Source organism: Pinus tabuliformis, chromosome 4_2 (assembly GCF_031772625.1).
Source record: "Pinus tabuliformis cultivar Carrire ecotype Pingquan chromosome 4_2, CPIR1, whole genome shotgun sequence".
NCBI lineage: Eukaryota > Viridiplantae > Streptophyta > Pinopsida > Pinales > Pinaceae > Pinus > Pinus tabuliformis.
The window spans coordinates 894239798-894256726 of NC_142304.1; positions in this window are offsets into that span (position 1 = coordinate 894239798).

Here is a 16929-nt window from a genome sequence, read left to right on the forward strand (position 1 = left end):
TCCTAAAGCATGAAGGTCGAACTAGAGTGAGGAATGAAATGCTTTACAAGTGGAAGCGGGGAACCAAAGTTTGTCATCGGAAAACCTGCAAGCAAGCATAGATACATATACATCACTGAAAAATATGAGAAATGATACATGAATCGTGGTATGGACGCAACCATCCAGAAAATGATCATGTAAATGGATCCACGGCATGGGTGCAACCATCTAATAGAAACGATCATAACAAAACCAAGGTATGGTTGCATTCATCCAATAATGAGAAGGAGCATGGTATGGTCGTAGCCATCCATCTAAAAGAGACATGTATATCAACATGATCATGTCAAATCACCTCACAACCTGGACTTCTATAATTTGATCCCAGGGTCTTGCGCTCCAAACTACCCGATCAAAGTACAAATCCTAACATGTGAATGAATGTGTTGAAGTCGAACATGCTAAGAAGTCACTTGATTACCTGTCAATGATGTTAACCATTAACAAGCGTGAGAGAAACCACCAATAATGACAATGGATCTCAAGGTACCGACAGCACAGTTCACAAAATATGAATAAAGGAATCGATGTCAAACACCCGTGAAATCACCCGATCGAAAGCCAATGAAGTGAGCTTGTCGTCGAGTGCGAATAACTTGCCATTAGGGCATGCAAACACTAAGGTACTAGAAGGGAGTCCCTCGGTCAACTTCCTAGATAATGAGTTGAAGTCGACAGGAAGTGACTGTGTCGAAGGAGGGCCATGATGTATCCCACATCATCCACACAATACAAAGGGATGCAAATGATTTCAGATGATACAGAGAATCAAGAGTAAGTGTAACTGCAGAAGGACTAACTCTTGAACATATCGGCGACACAATTCCGGAGTTTGGCAGCTTTTGGATCCATAGGATTGGTGGTCATGATGACGTGGCAGAGATCAAATGGAAGGAAAAAATGAATGGCCCAACCCAGGAAGGTCAATGATGAAAAGGAGGATATCCCAACCCGACACGAAGCAGAAAGTGTCATGTTCAAGAGTGAGCTACCGACATGACTGATAGAATTTCCAATTTCCCCCCACCATTTCTGGTAGGTACCCCAATTATTTTTTATCGCAAGCTTGAAGGGGATAGCATGTGCTTGCACTGTAAGTTCATCCTTCGGACGAATCTGACCTAGTAAGTTTAATGATCCCTAGGAAGGAGAAGCTCACAATTGTCATGGCGACGAATCCAATGTCATTTAATGTTTTAATGAATCCGACAAAGGTGTAACTCGATATCTTTTTCATGTTTAGAGAGTTTGAAAAAGACATGGAAAAGAAAACTCCACATGGTCCCTTTTCGTACATTTGTGTCTCTCGAGCCCGAAAAGGTAGAAAACGATACTTGAGAGAACTGCTTGACCATTTCAATCAAGGAGTACCTTTTTCGTAAATAGTTCATCCCAACCCGAAAAAGGGGTAAACATATACTGGGTGAACAATGTTTCACAACCTTTAACGAGTTCAAAACGACAAGATCTCAGCAATATTTTCGTGTTTAAAGAGTCGGAAAAGAGCTTGAAAGAGGACCCCCCATTTTTATTCTCTTTTACGAGTCAAAAAGGGAAAAATACTCGGCGATCTTTTCATTTGAGTTTTACGAGTCGAGAAAAGAGCTAAAATGTGACTCCAGTACCATCATTGACAATCCGTCACTTGTCGCTACACAAAAAGGTAAATGCATTATCCAGTTTTGAGGCAAAATAGGTCAAAAATACTTAAAAACCCTAATATTTCATGAAAAAATGAATAAAAGGAGGAAAAAGTAATTATTTTTTACCATTTACCATTTTACCTTTGTGTGAAGAGCTTTTTACCCACTTGTGCCCTAATTTTTCTGGAGTAGATTGCAGGAGATCTGGGAGGTCATTCGTCGAGCCGTCAGTTGCAGGTAAGAGCCAAGACCTTAAGCTCCATTTTCATACTTATTTCACCTGTTTTTATCCATTTTTTGGATTTCATGAGGAGGTTTTGGAAAAATATATTCACCCTCGATCGACGCGATTTCCAGGCACGGAATCGCGCCGATTGGGGATTGCTAAGACTCTTAACTGCGTCGGCGCCGTGAACAAAATTTTTCATGTTTTTGCTCAATTTAACCGTTTGAATCCAAATTTCTCTAGCCAAAGATGATTATTAACTTGATTATATGGTTTTTGTAGGGAAAAAATCATGAAAAATGGTGGATTGGAAGGAACGCGAGCATGAGGATATTGACACCCAAGCAATGGCTGAGCCAAATTGGTTGGATGCTTTGATGAACTGTGGGCTCCTCAAATTCTTCCTTACACCAGGTCTTCGGCCTGAACCCGAATTGCTATAGTATCTGATCAGTCTCTGGGATGTGAATCGGGAAATTTTCATGATCAGTGACCAAGAGATGGAGTTGGAAACTTCAGACATTTATTTCATCACAGGATTGTCCTGAAGAGGGGAGCCAGACAATCTATATGGGTCAAGGCCGATTGGGGCAAGTATGACCATGTTACTTGCAGAACATTGCCCTGAAGCACTCAAGTCAGAAAGTGGCAAGATCGAGACTATGATTGTTCGGGATCTTGTGCTGAGAGTGTTGCTACTGACTATCAACAGAGTGGCTGGGTCCCAAGCGCAACATGAGACCAACAAGTCAAAGTTTCAATATGCTATCGACTGTACGACACCCACTATTTTCAACTGGGCAAAAGCTATGAAAGTTAACATGAAGCACCAGCTATCAAAAGCTAAGGCGGGAAACCTAAAGTAGTTTTTCTACAGGTCTGTGCTAGTGACTTTCTTCCTGGAGCAGGTTCCACTATTCCACTACCAGCTGGCTGAGGTGGAATAGCCAATGCCACGAGACCCACGGATGGTTCATTGTAGTGCATTGATGCCCAGGATTACCGGGGGCCAATAGATGTGCTATAAGCCCGCATTTTTCTCATGGCTACGACAACAACTGATCGTAGTGGAGGATTGGACTTACAGTGGTACCGACTTTTGCGGAGATTTGGATATGCCACTCCCAGAGGGGGAGGATTATGATGATGGAGGTAAAAAAACAAACAATTTGAATTTTTGATGTTTTTTATTGTTTTTGAGATATATGTGTTCATGACATTTTCATTGTATGAATGCATATGTTGGACCAGAACGCTTTGTCAGGATATCCCCGATCGCGAGGCGCGTTGCTTGGCAGTTCGAGGTTGCTCCTTATCAAGACGGAAGCGACAACAAAGAGGAGATCGTGCGAAATCTCGAGGGATTGACCCATGGGATCCCAGAGTATGCCCGGATGGGTGATGTCCCACGCCAGTATCAAGGCATACGGTGGAGGTATCAGATTGGATCCATCGACTACTGACTCGTGTAGCCCGAGCAATTACATGCATATTATTTTTTTGAGGTTTTGATGTATGACAAACATTACCCACACACACACACACACACAGATATATATATATATATATATATATATATATATATATATATATATATATATATATCTGTGTGTGTGTGTGATATATATATATATATATATATATATATATATATATATATGATGTACTTCCTTGCTTACTATGATACAAATGTTTTTGGTTTTTTAAGTTTTACATGTTTCGCAAATGTCTATCCAACACATAATTGGCTAATGCATTTGTTAATGTATTCATGTGTCTAGGAATATGATGATATGTAATGTAATCAAAATCTCTTTCTAGTAGACAAATACATAGGTACATTCTCAATATCTGAGGGTTTTTGACGGAATATTGCCTGTTGAGTAGAAGGACGACAAGCTGTAAATCGAGGTTGACAACCAATTCTCGGATGCCAAGAGTGATGGCTTCTGACAACAATTTGATAATTGCGCTATACTCAACGATATTATTAGTTGTTCAACCTACACATATACCTTGAAGATCAATCAACTCACCATGGGGGTCGTAAATGGCCCATGCCATGGATGATATATTTCGGGTACTACAACAAGCACCATTAGCAAAACTGATGTGAGGAGACACCAACATTTGCAAAGCATGCAAAAACATAATAAGCAGGAAAGTTGCTTGCAAAACAACACACCAAACCATGTTGTACAAAAATGAATAACACACTGTTGTACAAAATTAACCATGCAAGATGACTTAAGCATAGTACTTTTTGAGATAAAGCCCACTCTGAGGCTTGTCTAAGGGATTGCCCTCATAGTTAATGAGCTCATAGGCCCCTTTCTATAACACACTATAACAATGTAGGTTCCATGCCACATGGGTTCGAACTTGCCTGCCCCCAGCTTATCATTAGCCTGATCATACAGAAAAACCAAACCGCCCTCAGAAAAAGCTCGAGGGGAGACAGGCTGATCAAAATGGGACTTGACCCATTTTTTTTGTGCTTCGATGACCAAAGAAGCAAGACAGCGAGTCTCATAAAGTCGTTCTAGGTATAAGAGACGTTCTTCCTAAAGTCATGTATCGGGGAGAAGTTCGACAGCCAGCTTGAGGGATGGAATTTCTCACTCAATTGGTAAAGTTGCTTCTAGACCGTAGACTAGATGGAACGGTGTGAATCTAGTTACATCCTTGGTCGAGGTTCGGTAAGCCCATAGAGTTGAAAAGAACATGAGATGCCAATTTGACTTGTACATCCTAATGGTGCACTGAAGCATTGTAACCAAAACTTTGTTCACAACTTCAACTTGGCCATTGACCTTAGGGTAGTACAGGGTTGAGCCATCGTGGCGCAAGCCCAACATAGAAGTCAGCTTAGCCATCATGTAATCTCAAAAATGGGAGCCATGGTCGGTGACAATGGCCTGAGGCACTCCAAACCTGGAAATAATGTGATTGAATAGAAATTGAGCCGTCGTTTTACCGTCTGCAGAGTATGTAGGCAAGCCCATTTGGTGAAATAGTCCACAGCAGCGATAATATACCCATGCCACCTAGCCGAACGAGGGTTACAGGTCATATAATCAATTCCCCATTTGGTAAAAGGACCGACGGTAATAACAAGGTGTAGGTGAGTGGGTGGGGCGTGCATCTTACACTAATAAATTTGGCACTCATGGCACTTGCGAATGGCAAGGATGCAATCCTTGAAGATAGAGGGCCAAAAATAACTAGCATGAAGGATTTTTTGAGCAGTAGCATATCCAGACAGGTGACCGCCACATGTGCCAGAATGGTAATCATTCAAGGCTCTCCCAGCCTCCTCGAGAGTGAGACAGTGGCGAAGAATTGAATCGACACTGACATGGTATAAAGTATCTCCAATGATATGGTAAGGTTGAGGTTGATGCCGAATGCGTCGACGATCATCCTTGGTCAACGCAGATTGGAAGGTGGATGTCTGGAGATATACGATGATGTCACCGTACTAGGGCTCAAGAGTACTAATTAAGAAAAGAGTCTCGTCCACGAGCTACACATCGGCACCAGCAGGAAGAGAAGCGGAGGGAAGGGAGCAAATCAACTCAGCGAAGACCAGTGATTTCTTAGATTTGGCAGTAGTAAACACCAAATCAAATTCTTGGAGGATAACAATCCACTTTGAATACTTGTCCCCCAGCAACTGATGAGTCAGGATGTAGGTCATGGGATTGCATTCTGAAATCACAGTGGTTGTGTGGAGTAGAATGTAATGCTGAAAGCGCTGAACAACTTGTACAGAGGCTAAAGCCAACTTCTCGACATGATCATAACGCGTTTCAGTGTCGAGGAGATTGCAACTGAGGTAGTAAATGACATGTTCATTGCCTTCGTCGTCATCTTTTACCAACACCATAGTGATGGTACTAGAGGTTGCAACTAGATAAAGGAAGTAATCGAAATGATAGTTTGGGGGATGTAGCAAAGGAGCATTTATGAGGATAGTCTTTAGGTCATCGAAAGACTTTTGAGCAGCCTCATCCCAAACAAACAGGGTTCCTTGCTTGAGCAATCGGGTGAACCCTAAAGCTAGATCATCATAGTTCGGTACAAAACGATAGAGGAAATTTTCTCTTCCCTGCAGACTCTGCAGTTGATGCAATGAAGATGGAGGGGGTAAATTAACTATGGCCTTGACTTTAAGAGGATCAAGGTGAATGCCTTCTTTCGAAATGATAAAGCCGAGGATTCATCCGGATTCAACGCAGAAGACACATTTATGCGGATTCAATTGGATGTTGTAGTGTCTACAACGAAGAAAAAATTGTCAGAGATGATCAGGGTGATCATGATGTTTACTAGAATGGGTGGGGAGATCATCCAAGTAAGGTTGAACGATGTTTCAAATGTCGTGGAATGCATAATACATCGCTCTCTGAAATGCAGCCCCATCATTCTTAAGGCAAAAAGGGAGCTTTTTATACATGAAGGTCCCCCACGGATAGATAAAGGTTGTCTTATCTTGATCAGCTGGCACAATGTTTATCTAGTTGTAGCCAGAAAAACCATCCATAAAGGAAAAGAATTCGCTCCCAACACATTCATCAATGATCTAGTCAATGAAGGGAGTGGGGTAATTATCCATAGGACATGCACGATGGAGATCACAGTAATCAATGCAAATGTGAATAATTCCTTGTTTCTTTGTCACCGGTACAATATTCGACACCCAATCCATAAGAGGGATCGGATAAATAAATCCATCTTTCAGAAGTTTTTCAACTTTACCCTTAATGGCGGCCACTTTTCTAGGGTACACTGGACGAAGCCATTGGTGAACAGGCATGAGGATAAGTTGGAATCTCGTGCACGACTATACTTGGGTCAATGTCGAGCATTTCTTCATATGACCACGCAAAAACATCCCAGAACTCTTGGAATAAATGAGTATAGATCTTGATCTCTTCTAGAGAACAAGTTACCCTGATATGGACATTTTCAACGACACCAGGTTTGACAGAAATATCAATTCGCATCGTTTTGGTAATCTTACCCATGTTCCCTTCCAACCAAACTTCATGAGTCATGATCGATGTCTGAAGTGGTAGGGACGGGAACTGAGAGGAGAACTCCTCGAGACAAGTAGACATGACCGTCTAGCCAGACAAAAACGAGGAACGATGATGAATGTCATTCCAAGGTACTTCCTCTAGAGACATTACTTCCATGATACTTTCGTCTGAAAGGAAAGTCTCCCCTAAGGGGTCGGGAGATTCCAAAGAACCAAGCCACGAGGATTGAGAATAGGCATCGAGAGATGTCCTCAAAACAGGATGATCAGAGGATACTGAAGGTGAAGCTGAAACAATTTCCACATAATCAATTTTGGCGGGACTTAACGACATAACCTTGCCCCATGTATCAACAAGATCCGGCGAAGGAATGACCCAAGGATCAAACTTGATTGAAATAATGTTGAGAGAGGAAACATGAGGAGGTGGGAGTGGAAAGATGCCCATCAAGGCAGGATCTTTAAAGAGTCTTTCCCCCACACTGTCATAAGGAGCACCTGTGTGCTTGACATACGAAACATTGCCATCCGAGGAGGAAGAGGCAAAGAAGGACAGTTAGTCGACTGTGACTATCTTCCCTTGATGGGGAAAATGAATCACACAGAAAAGGGAGGAGGCTACAGCATGCATGGCATGGGTCCAGCTTCGTCCGAGTAGAAGATTGTAGTTAAGATTAGTGTCAACAATCTCTACTTCGATGTGTACCGTCTTGCCCTCCAAAGTAATGGCAAGGTTGGGAAGGACACTGAATAGTCGCGAATCATGCCTGTCAAAAGCTTCTAGAGTGTTAGAGGACTTGTTTAGAGTAGGAGAACCAATTACCTTCCAACAAGCGATAAACATGATGTAGGTAGAAGCACCTTCATCAGTGACAATCCTATGAATGGTTTTCTCATTTATGATTACCTGAATGAGAAAGGAAATTTGATGAGGTAAAAGCGGAACGTGGTTTTCTAGGTCAAAACAGATGAGATTAGAGTCAGCTGGATCAATACCCCCAATAGCCGACGGTAACGATTTTCGCTAATAAGGACATATTTGAAGGACCTCGAGAGCAGACATCGTTGATGGCGCTTGAGCCAAATCTTCAACAATGTTATAATGTTGAATGGCTCGAGCATTAGGATTGTACAAGGACTTTCTAAGTACACCTCGAGAAGGCAGTTGAATGGCAGAATCATAATTAGGTCGCTCTATATGGAGAGGAACAGAACTGGATTGGGTAGAAGAAGAAGGGGTGCCTTCTTTTTCTTTCCCCGTTGATGGGGTAGGAGTTTGATAATCTTTTGACCTAGTAGCCACGTTGATTAGGGTACTCATCATGAACAATTGTGATCCCGAGGAAGCGGATGACTGAGGGTGGTCTACCATTTGAGTCTGTTGGAACGGAAAGGGCTCTTTCAAGACAAGCTGGGGTCCCTTTGAGAAAATGATTAACTTCAGACCATCTGGGACAATCCTTAGTATAGGGATCCTCCTCACAGATGAGGCATGGGTACTTGGGTTTTCGTTGGGAAGCATCACCAACAGACGACTTAGGAGGACCCTGTTTTGGGGCATCAACTTTACCCTTACCTTTGCCTTTCTTATTACCTTTAGAGGATTTATCCGCTACGGTAGAATGGATAGCGTGAACCTCCGAGGTTTTACTAAGGCCAGATGAATTGTGAGAGGAGTCACTGGGAGCAGTGTTGGAGACCGACTTCTGTTTGGAAGAAGATTTAGTAGGGATCTGATTCACTGAACCAATTACTCCATCAACAAGAGGGGTAGCCTAAGACTTAGATGTCATCAAATCAGAGGATGGTCTGGGCGCATCAGGTAACACATCATATAACTTGTCGGACTATGAATAGAAAAGGTCTAGATACTGGGCACATGCAATGGCTTGTTCCTCATTGACGCATCCACCCATAGCAATGTCCTTAGCAATTTTGTTGACAAATGATTTGGTGAACCACTCGGTCAACAACTGATCAGCAATTTCAAACTTGATCACGCAGTGCCTATGTCTCCATTCATTGATGTGATCGGAGATGTGAGTCATAGTGTCTTTCTTAAGTGAAATTAACAAATGGGTGCCAGTTTCATAGTGAACCAGTAGCTGGAAATGTGTGAGAAAGGCCATGGCGAGAGTGTTAAAGTCATGATAGGTATTTCGAGGTAGCTTGATATACCATTTAGCTGCAGCCCCTATAAGAGTTTGTTGGAAAAGACGAAGACGAATGGAATCATCAACGTAGGAATTCGACGAGCACCAGAGGTGACATGTCATCACATGGGCTTGAGGATCCTCTTTTGCTTTTTCTTCAAACTTTGGATAATTGCTCAGAATCTTGGACGGAACTGGAGGCCAGTATGACGAATGAAGGATCAGGTCATTCGTGAGTCTAGACACATCTAGCAATTCCAACGTAGTCAAGAATGACAATTGGGTATTGAAAGGCATTTGAGGTCAATAAGGGGGCCCAACTGGCGGGGTGCATCCTTGCTGGTAAGTATTTTGTCCTCATAATGGAGGATTTTGTCCATAAGGCATTTGATTTTTCCCCCACTGTAGGTTACCTTGCCCGTAGGGAGGATTCTGACCTTGAAAGCCTTGAAACTGTTCGGCCAGAGGTTGTTGATAAGCAACATACTAGTTAAAAGACAATTGAGCTTGATGACCTTGGACATATGGATATTTCACCTGATGTCCATGATCATAAGGGTTTTGTACCTGTTGCCCCTAGATGTAAGGATTCTGCACTTGCTGCCTTTGGACATAAGGATTTTGGACTTGTTGTCCCTAGACAAAAGGAGGTTGGACTTGTTGCCCTTGTACACAAGGATTCTGCGCCTGTTGTTGCAGGACTTGACCCTGGCCTTGCCCTTGCAAGGGTTGACCCTGTTGATATGAGTATAAGGGTTGTTGCTGCCCGGGTTGACCTTGTTGTTGCAAGGGTTGACCTTGCGGCTGTAAAGGTTGTCCCTGCGGCTGCAGAGGTTGACCTTGTGAAGGCATAGGCTAGGAGGATTGCGGTGCATATTGCATTTGTGGCTGCATGGTTTGTTGCAACTGTTGCGAGGGTTTCCCCTGCGGTTGTTGCAGTTGTCCCTACTGCGACATCATCTGGCCTTGTTGTTGCATGGATGGCCCTTTTTGCAACGAGGGTTTCCCTTACTGCTGCAAAGGTACTTGAGCAGTTCCCGGAATGACAACTTGAAAGTTCCTGAACTATATCTCTCCCTACCCACCAAGCGTGGCGGACGGACCAGGCTGGACACAAGGCCCAGGCTAAGGGATGTATGGCGGATTAGCCATAACTTATGAACCATATGGAACATAAGAAGGTTGGTACTGACCTCGAGCCATATTGGGCTGCCGGTACTGGATGTTATTTGACCCAGGCGGACCAACAATGGGCTGTTGGTACTGGACATGACTTGACCGAGACGAACCAACATTGGGTTGTTGGTATTGGACATTACTTGATCCAACAGGACCAACAGGATTTGAAATGGCACCCGAAGAGGGTTGGTTCATCCCAACCATGTGAGTTTGTGAGCCACTCACATTGGTTGCGCCAGACATCATAGAAACATTCAGACTCTACCCCCCAGGCAGTGGGATTGCCTGCCTGTACTTCTTGGTTCACTGGGAGGTATTCTGCAGTTCATGGTTACCTGGTAATCCTTTTTACCTAGATCATCCTAAGTAGTCATTTTGATCTTTTTGACTCCCTAAACATAAAATATCACCCGAGAGCTTGTCCTTTCGAGCTTGTTTCAAACCGCCAGTGGAGTCGCCAATTTGTGGTGCAGGTAAATTTTCCTCGAATGTTGTGTTCAGTGTATCACATTTACAAGGCAGCAGACTCAGCTTCCTATGGATAAAGGATTACAACCTAGTGGGGTCTCCCTTTATATACTCGACAGTACGAGGAGCACAAGTCCGTACTAGCGCTGTCTAGTGCCGAAGAGAATGACAGCTGCTAGGTTTTAAGATGTCAGAACACGTCTCTAGCCTAAACCTTCTAAAATGTGATCATTAGATTTCAAATGTGCCTTAGGTTAATTGAGTACATTTTAGAGTTGATCTTGAAATTATGTCTCGGTTTTCAGGCCTTATCGATGTGACTCAAAAAACACCAATATGCAACTAAATGAGACGAGACCCTTTCAATTCGATGAATTGTCTACACTAATGAGAGTAGAAAACACACTCAAATGCAACAAAACAAGCAATTGAAAGCAAAATGACTTTTTCATTATTTCGCTTTTGAAAACAAACTGATGAAAAACTCTTTCCAATTCCTAACTTTCCTATCAAATGCACTTCAAATAGCCCTTTCACTAGTAAAGAGAATTCATTTATTTTCAAATGCAAGTGAAGATGCAACTCTAGCCTTCAATGATGCTAACTAACGTAACATATTGATTCAGCAAACTAGAATTATGTATTTTTCAATGAAATGATGAAATGAATCTTTCACAAACACTTCAATGAAACATTTCCAACACGATCAATCACAAGCAAACATAAAGCACAAAAGATAATTCTTTTCAAACCAATGAAGCAAAGACTGAACCAAAAACAAGATGAGCAATGTGATATATGCCCGAAAAGAGACGTTCAAACACCAAACGAAACTTTTCAAACTTGTTAAATGGAAATCAAAGAAACAAAAGGACTAATCAAATGAAATGAAAGGAGCAAATTTGACTATCTACTTGACTTGCTGAGCACGTAAACAAGTGAATGGGTGACGACCTAGATGCCCTAGGGTTACACACCATCCAAGAACTCAAGAAACCAAGTGAAGAAAATGTAAATCAACCAAGCATACAAACCAAGCTAAAAGAGCTTTCCAGTTAGGGAGAACACAGTCAAAACAAGCTAAGAGACATAAATCAAAAGGGCAAGACACACTTGCTATGATCTAGGGTAAACCCTGATCTTAACCTACAGGAATCAGCATGACTGCCTAACTGACAACACGCGCCAAAAGGGGGTCGTCATGACTATTTTTGAGAAACTTGCGTTGATCAACACGACTGTCAGAAAAAATAAATGCGCTGACCGAGGATTCAAGGAAAAAAAAAATTCAAAGGCTAAGACCAGACTTGCCATAGTAAATTTCAGGCTCAAAGCAATAAACTAGGCAAAGCAAAGAACACTAAAGGGAAATGGTGATACTAGAAAAGTTCACACAAAACCATAAAATTACAATCAATCAAACAGAAGGAATGGCTCCCGAGTGGAGTCACCAATTTGTGGTGCAGGTAAATTCTCAGTGCGGACACAAACAATTCCTCTAGCCCGAGAGAGAGGGTCTAGCCACAAACAAACAATCTATGGAAAATCTCCTTAAGCTAGAATCAATTAAGAGGGCCTACCTCTTAGAACACTATTCTGCTTGGTGATGATCCTGCTTCCTTACTCCAACTATCTTTCGTTTCCTTCCTTCGAATACCTGAAACAAGAAAATAACAACAACAACAAACGTGATAGCATACAATATTGTATTCAGCCTACTTAATAGGTCAAGGAACATTAAGCCATAAAGATGTAGAATGACAATTCATGTAGGAAATCAATCAATAGTTGCATTTATATGGATCAGAAAGAGATTACGACTGGTGCCTTGACATTTGTGGTCTCCTCCGATGTATCCGGGTTCCCACACTTCTGCTAGCACTTCATGGATAGCCTCAACAATGAGATTTTTAAGGCCTCTTTCCCTCTAGTCTCAAACCAAACCAAAACTACACTATTCTCCCTCAAACATACACTAGAAAGCTACAAGCTATAGATGGCTTGCTGATTATTCAAACTTACTCCAAAACTCCAACTAGCTTTTGCTTGCGAAAAGGAGAGGTTTATATAACTTGGATGGATGGGAGATGGTTCCTCTCATCATGGGAGAAGGTCTTATCTCTTGAGATCATTCCAACCTAATAGGGGAAAGTAGCCCAAACTGACTTCCTCGGCTCCATCCGGCCCAACCATCTACCAGACTTCCGTTACAAAGCTTCTAGACATGGAAGCTTCGACTCCTTATTTAAAAAACCTTCCAAAAGAGGATCAGCACGACTGGAAAAGGGCTCAGTCACTCCGTACAGCACGAGGGCTAGTTTTAATCTCTGCAAATCGACGTGAGGAGGAAATTGGTCAGTAGCGTCAGTCTTGTAAACTGGGATAAAAGGAAGATTCTTGGGAAATGATGCAAAGGGGAATTATTCTGCTCATGAAGAGGGACATATTGGGAGTTTCTTCATGATGGGAAAGCATGTCAGGTTCACTGTAGAGGTTCTCCAGGATCATAGACGGATTACAAGGACAGTGACAAAATTTCATGTAACACTCCCCTCCGCAAATTATAAACCCTACTTCATCATTTTCATTCTGTAGGTCCACATGACCACTAGGTTCACAAGGCACTAACACAACCCCCTTCCCTTGTCCACATATCTAGGTCGAGCTTGGAAATGTTTCCCAAGGGGTTGATGCAATTAAAAGAAAAAAAATTAAAAGCATATCATGGTCACAAGCAAGAAACAAAAGAAAAAGAATATTATAAAATGCAAAAGATGGCTGAGACATTAATTAGCACGTGGGCGAGAGCCAAACATGAGCTCTATGTTGATTTGGGGTAGCATCGGATGTGATCTAGCCATGAAAATTGGTGGAGAGGCTAAAGCACATGAGATATCCAAGACTCAAAAATGTTTTGGACAGATTGTACCCGGTTTGGGAGATATTAAAATAATTAATATTTTTAATGGAGTTCCTAAGTCTAAACTTAGGAAAAAATAAATATTAATGGGTATTAATATAAAACTGGGTTAGAAGGTTCCAAAATTTATGGATCAAGCCAAATCTAATCTTAGTCGTTGATTAGAGATTTAATGTCAACTGTTGAAGGACCAACGAGAAAAGTATAAGAGGTGGCTTGAGGGTTAGTTGGAGAACACACCAGAGTGATCAGTCATTCATTTTGCTAGAGCGGGGTTACTAAGCAAAAGTGAATCAGTGATCAGCAACGAGGGGCAGTAAGTACTGGACAGAGATGCATAGACAATATTGAGAGACCAACACAGAAGCACGAAGAGCAAGAGTATCAGCTAGTTAAGGCCAAGCAGAGCCCAGCAGAGACAACGCAGAGGCCAGAGGGACTGCGTCATCCACGCAGAGGTTGCTGGAGTGATGCAGAGGGTCCCATAGGTTGCGCAATGCCTTAGAGGGCTGATGTAGAGGGTCCTAGGGCTGACGTAGGTTAGCAGGAGGCTAACGTAGAGGCTAGAAGGGCCAGCGCTGAGCTTCAGTTGTGTCGAAGAGGGTTTCGTGGGACAAGTTTTCTAAATACCTGTTTCCGAATATAGAGGTATTGTTGTCATGTATTTTTTTCTCTGTCAGGTCAGCTGGTTAGGCACCCAATTGTACTTAGAAAGACTACATAATAATATAACCCCCTAAATAGCTGCACCAGCTTTCTCGCATTGCGTTTTTCCGAGGACATTTGTCCAAAAATAACGGTGTCACTTGTGTGCTTGTTTTCTTTAAGTTGAGGATCTATAGATGTTGTGACTGTATTGTGTTTATTTCGGTATTTAAATGTTTTAAATAACTTGTTCAAATTTAAACAATTAGAAGAAATAGACTAGCAAAATACAAATTAGTTTTCTAATGGATAGACTTAGAAAATTCAACATGGTATCAGAGTGTGGTTGCATATCACAGGAGAGTTGAAGGCATCAGCTGAGTAGAGCATTTGCAGTAGAATCAACTGTCCTGAGTGGCAGTAGCTGATCCTTGCAGAAGTGACAGAGGAAGGGTTGACGCAAAGGGACTGCATCATCAGTCTGGGCCAGAGAGAGGCCAACATAGAGGCTAAGGAAGGCAAAGAGAGGCTCACACAGAGGCCAGTAAGGTTGATGCAGTTGGCTGAGGGAGCTATTTTGCTGGTGTCTGGATTGCGCAGAGCCAAGAGGCTCAAACCTTCAGTTGTTGGGGCAAAGGAAGTTGCGGGTAGTTTGTGGGAGCGAAGCTAGTGAGGTGTTGTAGTTAGAACAATAGAGGAAGTTGTTGCCGAGGCGGATTGCGTAGACGATTGGAGAGGGGCAACTTGACGGTTGGCAAAAGGATTTCCAGGAAGGAAATTGGGACTCAGAGGGAGTCCAAAAGAGAACTTCCAGATGGAAAGTAGATAGACTAGGAGGAGTCAAACTGAGAACTTCAAGATGGGAAGTAGAGAGACTCAGTAGGAGTCGAATCGAGAACTTCTAGGCCGGAAGTAGAGAGACTTGGGGGAGTCGACATAAAACAATAGCGAGATGGTCGTGAATGGGCTGACAGATCAGAACAGGTTGGACGGAGCATCCAACTTTGTGGTCTGGAAGGCCAGGATCTTGTCCATTCTAGACAAACATTGTATCAAAGGTTTCTCCTTGAGAGTGATGGCTATCCCAGTTGACCTGGTAGCTAATGAAAGGTACGAGGAGGCAATGGCTAAGGCAAAGTGTATCATCCTTGATGGGGTCAAGGATCATGTGGTCCCACATATTGCCGAGAAGGAAACGACAAAGGAGATGTGGGACACTTTGAAGACATTGTACCATCATACTTCCATGCAGAGGAAGATGCTCCTGGAGAATCAACTAAAGTCATACCAGATGTAGAAGGGAGAGCAGATAGATACCTTCCTTGGTCGGTTGAAGGAGATCTGTGACCAACTGATTGCCATAGGGGCCATGCCGAATCAGGAGTTGATGGTAAGGACCGCACTTAATGTAGTCTCCAAGGATTGGGAGACATTTGTCCAAAGCATACTAGGCAGGACGAGTCTTCCAGATTGGGAAGAACTGTGGGCGGCTCTTCGTCAAGAAGAGATCAAATGACTAACCAAGGTGGGGAGTAGCAGCAAAGGGGACATGACCAAGAAGGAAGAGGAAGAGGATGTGTCTTTGGCATCTGTGGGAAGGCAAGAGAAGTGGAAGAAGAAGGACCTCTCCAAGGTCAAGTGCTTCCATTGTGGGGAACTGAGTCACTATGCGAACCAGTGTCCGAGGAAGAAGAGGAAGGGAGAGGATTCTGACTCTAAGGCAACACCAACGAAGGCGGAGAAAGAAATCGAGGAGGATGATGATTGTGCCATGCGTTCTCATGTGCCACTTGAGAAGAAGTGGGGAGACATCAAGCTGTAGTCAGGAGGACTACAGACGATGAGGGGCAGGATCCTTGAGGTACCCAACCTCTTGGATTATACCTTGCTACGGGAGCCCCGAAGAGGAGTAGCAGGATTGGGGGATGTAGGTAGAGACGGATGCGGATGAAGCGGTAGAGATTGCTACAGTGCAGGAGTCCACGGGAAACACGATGCTTGCAGACTGTAAAAGTGCAAGAGGAATGGGAGTGTTGCAACGATGTAGGATGGCACAGAGAGGTGTGCAACGGTACGAGATGCAGGGAGTTATTGCAATAGCACAAAGGTTAGTAGAGGGAGCACTTGTTAGCGGCACAGAGAGCTTCAACATCGGGAGTGTTTATAGCTTGATAGGGATGTCAGTGGTTGGGTGGATCAGTTACTTACTTCTCAGTAACTGAGTTGTAGTGCAGTAGTAGTATGCAGTAGCACGATGCAACATGATGAGAGGGGGATGCAGTGTTGGGAGGATGGACCAACAACATCACGGATGCAGAGGGAGCTGTTGTACAGATGCAGCAGTGGGAGTGGCAGAGCCATGGGTAGCAGTACAAGATGCAGCAGTGCAAAGGATGTTGGGCGGGGAGGCCTAGCATCAGCAGGTAATGGTGCCATATAATCAGAGCAATGCTCAGAGAGAAGTATTACTAGAGCACAATCCTCGATAAGAGGGAGTGTTGATTTTGGGTAGCATCAGATGTGCTATATCCATGAAAATTGGTGGAGAGGCTAAAGAACATGAGATATCCAAGATCTAGAAATGGTTTGGATAGATTGTACCTGGTATG